Below are 6,142 nucleotides of genomic sequence, written 5' to 3' on the forward strand. Positions count from 1 at the left end.
GGCAAGACCAACTTTTTTTCAAATATAAGTTTTAAGCCACTTGAATGCCTCTGTGGACAAGTATAGGCTGAAGTGTATTCTTTCATTTGTTTCAGTAATTCATATACAAATTATATTTCACCAATTTTAAGATGCATATTTCTTCCATATTTTATCATCTCTAAATTGGTGTATGCCCTATAATCATGTCCTAGAATCTTAAAAATATAATTGGCAACATTTATGACTTCCAGTTGGAAACATCTTAGATGCACTGTGTGTGTGTGTGTGTGTGTGTGTGTGTGTGTGTGTGTGTGTGTGTATACATGTTTCAAACAATGAAAGGAAACATTGAATTTTCTATATTTCCAGTATCACAAAGAACAACCTTAAGGGTGGGGTAGTTTAACAAACTTCAGAGTCAGGTACCAGGGCTTTGAAAAAACACACTCATGAACAGTTATATATGAGAAACTGAGTTCCAAGAGATGCATTCCCTAACTTCAATATAAAGACTTAGCTATGAGAAAATGTTCTTTCTATTCAACCATAACTGAATAAAAACACCTTATTCCTTTTAAGACATTTAACTGAGGTGTCCACTCTATGCAGAATCCTGTAGGAGGCTCAACACAAGTCTAAAGGGTAAATCAAGAAGGTATGACAATAGCTAACGTAAGGAACTGCAGGTCAAGGCTGTTTCAGGCCCTTCCTTTTTTGCGGATATAGCTGCATCCTTTACACTTCAATAGCTACAACCCAGGCCTTAGGAAATGTTGCAGATGCCCTCAGCAGAAGGCTGAGAATCACTTCATCAGGCTTCAGACAGCACTGAAACTCAAATTGCTTATTTGGCAACCCTACAGTTTATTACAACACCAACTAGGATATTTCCTCATTCACATGATTTTACTGAAAATTCAACCAAGTGGAATATTTTATGTTTTTTCTTTTGAAGTTGGCCATCTGTCCTTTGACAGGAAATCACACTTGCAGGATCACACCACACTGTCTTCGGTCAGCTTTTGCTGTCAGTTACTCTCACTAAGATAAACAAAACTACCTACTTGTGACTTACATCTATTTAAAAATCTATTCTGCTTTATACAAACAGTAACCCACATGTTAGTGTTTCAAAAGAGACTTTTAAAGGCAATATCTAGACTTCATGTGCTGTTGCTTTGATCTGTTCTAAGTGGAAAGTTTGACAGAAAGCTCAAACTACCTTGTAGGGAAACTATGATTGCTTTAACTAGAAAATATAAATTCCTAGTACAGCCTGACCAGGCGTGGCTCAGCAGTTGAGCGTCAACCTAGGATCCAGGCAATTGGGGTTCTATTCCCGGTCAGGGCACATTCCCAGGTTGCGGGCTCGATCCCCAGTTGGAGGCGTGCAGGAGGCAGCTGATCAATGACTCTCTCATCATTGATGTTTCTCTCTCTCCCTCTCCTTTCCTCTCTCTGAAATCAATAAAGATATATTTAAAATAAATAAATTCCTAATACAGAGATTTTTCTCCCATCTTGACCTTAGATTTCAATTAATATATTCAAAGTTGATTGAGTGGGTTAGATTTAAAAGGCTTTTAGATTCTCTTAAATTTTTCTGATTCTATGTAGTTATGAATTAAAGTAAATTTAGAGCTATCACCTGCTTCACCTTGCATTTACCAAACATTTTTTAAAAATACATATCTTTATTGATTTTAGAGAGGAAGGGGGAGAGAAAGAAACATCAATGATGAGAGAGTTGTTACTGATTGGCTGCCTCCTGCACGCCCTGACTGGGGATTGAGTCTGCAATCTGGGCATGTGCCCTGAGTGGGAATCGAACCACCATCTCCTGGATCCTAGGTCGATGCTCAACTGCTGAGCCATACTCGTCTGGGCACATTTACCAAACGTTTGATAAAATTTTCATCATGGCTAGGCCAGTGTGCCCAGTGGTTGAGCATCGACCCTAGGATCCAGGAGATCAAGGTTCGATTCCTGGTCAGGGCACATGCCCGGGTTGCAGGGGGCATGCAGGAGGCAGCCGATCAATGATGACTCCTCTCTCTCTCTCCCTTCCTCTCTCTGAAATCAATAAAGACATAGTTAAAAGAAATTTTTCATCATGATTACCTGATTAAAATGGTGAAATATGACCTAGATTATAGTCTTGGTAATAATAATAGTCTACATATGACCTAGATAATAATCTTGGTAATGCAAGATTATTAGGTGAATTTTCAATTGGCTGGACCGTAAGCAAAGAACACTTATTTAGTGCAATAAAATAGGCCTCTGTTTTTAGACCTAGTTTTAGTAGTTACCAATAATTTAAATAAAACTACAGAAACATAAGTATCAGAGGTGTAAATGACAAAGCCCACATTTTTATTTAGTATTCTAGATAGTAGGCTAGAGATTTAAAATCTCAACAAGATGCTGAAAGATAGCAGAGAAACATGTAAACTCCCAACACTTGAGTCCTTCCAATCAGCCATACGGTGGTGTTGGATTGAATCGATACGGGGATAGGAGAATGCCATTAACTGAAAAAATGGTACAGTCTGAATCAAGTCTGGAGATTAATAGTAACATACCAATGTTGATTAACTGTATATGAACAGTATATACAAATGTACTGCAAGATGATAAAATTAGGGGAAACAAACTAGGTGAGGGGTATATGGAAACTCTTATCCTATTTTTGCAACTTTTCTATAAATTTAAAGTTACTCCAAAATAAAAGGTTTGCTTGGGGGGGAAAAAAGAAAAAAATTAACCATGCAAATATAGTTTAAAGGATGTCTTCCTAATATATAATTTACATTTAAAAGATCAGATGATGTTTGTTTACTATAATCGAGAAGTACAATGGAGTAGCTTAAATTGTGATCTTCCAAACAACTATAATAATAAAAAGTACCTTTTATTGGCCATTTACAATAGGGCAGGTACTGGACTACAGAGTCTATATCCACTATTTCATTTCATTCTGATGACCATCTTAAGAAATAAGACAGTATTATGCCCATTAGATAGATAATAAAGGGGACAGCTTTTCCCCACTTGATCCCAATATGATCATCTAATCAAAATGCAAGAAGTTAGAAAACTAGAGTCCAAATAAGGTGACTTATCTCTTGAGTCACACTAATAAAAGCACACTCTAGATTAAGAGACCAGTCTTTTATGCACCCAAAGCTATAATATATTTAATTTTGGTGAGTACACTTTAAAACTATAAACTGGGAAGAACAGAACAGGAAGCATCTAGAAACCACGTGACCTAGGGTTAAGAAACTGCTGTAGGAACTGAAAGAGACTAAGTGGTATTGATGGGTGTCTTCAAGTAAATTGGTGGCCCTGGTAGAAAAGAGAATTGTTCATTTGTCCTAGAGAATAGCCTAGATATGATGATTGTAAGTTACCAGGCAGGCAAATTTAAATATCAAGAAAAAGCCCAGCCGGGCGTGGCTCAGCGGTTAAGCATCGACCTAGGATCCAGGCGATCAGGGTTCGATTCCCGGTCAGGGCACATGCCCAGGTTGTGGGCTGCAGCTGATCAATGACTCTCTCATCATTGATGTTTCTATCTCTCCCTCTCCTTTCCTCTCTCTGAAATCAATAAAGATATATATTAAAAAAAACAACAAAACTTTTAAATATCGAGAAAAAAATTCACCCAGCAATGGAATGACATAGGAGCCTCTCTCCATACCTCAGTCTGTCATCTGTAATATAGATACAATACCTGCCCCCTATGAAGGTGGTTGTGAGGATTCAATGAGATGTCTCTGCCCTCCTATATATGACATACACATTGATGAGGTAATCAAGCAAAAATTTCAATGAATATATTCAAAGTTGATTTGAGTGGGTTAGGTTAAAAGGCTTTTAAAATGCAAACCTATAGTCAAACACAAACTGAACAATCTGTCTTAAATCTATTTAAAAAGAATAGATTACTGGTATATGCAAAACGGACATCTCAAATGCATGGTGAAAGAAACCAGGCTCAAAAGGCTATATATTGTTTGAATCCAGGTATATGATATTGGTGCAAAAACGAAATTACAGAGACGGAAAACAGATCAGTGGTTGCCAAGAATTAGGGGAGAGGACAGAGGTGTTGACTACAAAGAGACACAGGGAAAGTTTTGAGGGGAGGGTGGGTGGAACCTTGATTGCAATGAATGGTATACATGTCAAAACTTGCAGAACTGTATACTTTAAAAGGGTGAATTTTAGTATATGTAAATACCTTAATTTAAAAAGTGGGGGAAACTTTTTAAATCTCTTCCTTACTTAGGTTTTCTTATAGTCTTTGCTTGCTTAGGATTTAATTATTGTAACATCAGTTCAGCATTATCTTTGTCTGTCCCAGTGACCAAACTGAGCTTTCTACACTTAAGAGATCCAGCGGCCTAGTAAAAGCAGTCAAAGATGAATGGCAATATTCCTTCTACTTATTTCACTCATTTCTGCTATTGACTGCTGGACTACAGCATAACCCTCTGTTTAGAAAACAGCAAAATCTCAGAAATTTCTATTGGATCAAGAGTCAACAACCTTTCAAGAGCCATGTGGCAGTTTCCTAACAAAATTAATCTATTTTTCTCTTCTAAATCACTACTGACTGAGCAAGCAATGTATTTACAATAGTTACACTTCGATTCTAATTTTAACTAGTCATGCAAGTTCCCAGAGATTTGCAAATAATGGAAGTCAGTGACTTTGATGCTGCCTGGGTGAGAGAACAAGTGACAAAAGCACAAGTGACAAAAGCACTAATCAGATCAGAGCAACAACAAAAAAATTCAAAACCAGATTGGAGAAGAAAACTTTCAGAATGTAAACAGAAACAAAGGGGAAAATGTCTTATCCCCCCCCCCCCCCGTCTCATCTAAAACAGCATGTTCTCCTGCCATCATCGAGAATCTAGAACTCATATTGCTCACTCACTTCGGGATATGGATAACTCCAGAATGCAACTTTCTGAACTGACTGGATTTATTTCTGCAGCACTTCATTACAAATGAGCTAACATTTGACCATTAATCTAAAACACGTAAGGCCATCTTGACACATGAAATTGTCACCCTTTATTATTAATCCTCACCCAAGGATATTTTTCCCATTGCTTTTCAGAGTGGGAGAAACATCGATGTGCCCCAACTGGAACTGAGCCTGCAACAGAGGTATGTGCCCTTGATGAAAATCAAACCAGAGGCTCTTCAGTCCATGGGAGGACACTCTAACTACTGAACCTAACCTGCTAGGGCGAAATGATCACCCCTAAAAAAGAAGGAAATTATTGCCCCTAGCGTTGCCCAGCTCAGGAATTGTGACTACTACAGCCAAGAAAAGCTGCTTCTGGCATGAGCTCAGTGCTCAACTCGGCAGAAAAGGTTACCAAGGTAAATAAACTTAGCAAAAAAATAAAATCCATAGTCCTGGTAATTCTTCAGGATTTTTACACCCCGTACTGAAAATTACTAAAAATCAAGATCTCTTCACCAGATCTGTAGTCAGTAGCTTTTTCTGGGCAGAACCAGAACTCAACCAAATGAATGTGTTCTTGAAAAAACTGCTTCTGCAGTGCCAATCTTGTTGCTACATCAGAACCTAGTCAACCTCCTAGTTTAGCAATTTAACACTGACACTTTCCTGCAAAATTAGTCAATTTACATTTTGTCTAAAAGAAATATTAAAACAAAAAAAACAAAAAACCCCAAGGCGATTTTAGTAGTGTTAGTGCAATGGGGAACTTTTTGTTACCTGCAGATAATCTGATCATAGATATTTAAAAATCAGAATCTCTAGTTGAATGAAATCTTTTGCAATCACCACAGGAAGATATAAATACTAAGCACTAAAACCCCAAGGTAATTTTGTTACCAAGCTAATGTTGACAAAGTAATAACCATATGCAGCATTCTTCATAAAGCAATGAGACTGGGTTAAATGTTCGTTCAGAATAAATTGTCACTACTAGACTGGGTTCTTGACTCAGATAGCTGAGTTCTTGATGCATCCCGAGATTTGGGAGGTAAATTACCAATAGGATTAACTACAGGAAAGGTGAGGGCATAAACTATTCTGAAATGACCAAAAACCTGGTCATTTTGCATTGCCTATTCTGGGAATAGAAGTTTAAAAAATCATGTCTGAA

The sequence above is a fragment of the Miniopterus natalensis genome, chromosome 5 (assembly GCF_054644295.1).
Source record: "Miniopterus natalensis isolate mMinNat1 chromosome 5, mMinNat1.hap1, whole genome shotgun sequence".
Classification (NCBI taxonomy): domain Eukaryota; kingdom Metazoa; phylum Chordata; class Mammalia; order Chiroptera; family Miniopteridae; genus Miniopterus; species Miniopterus natalensis.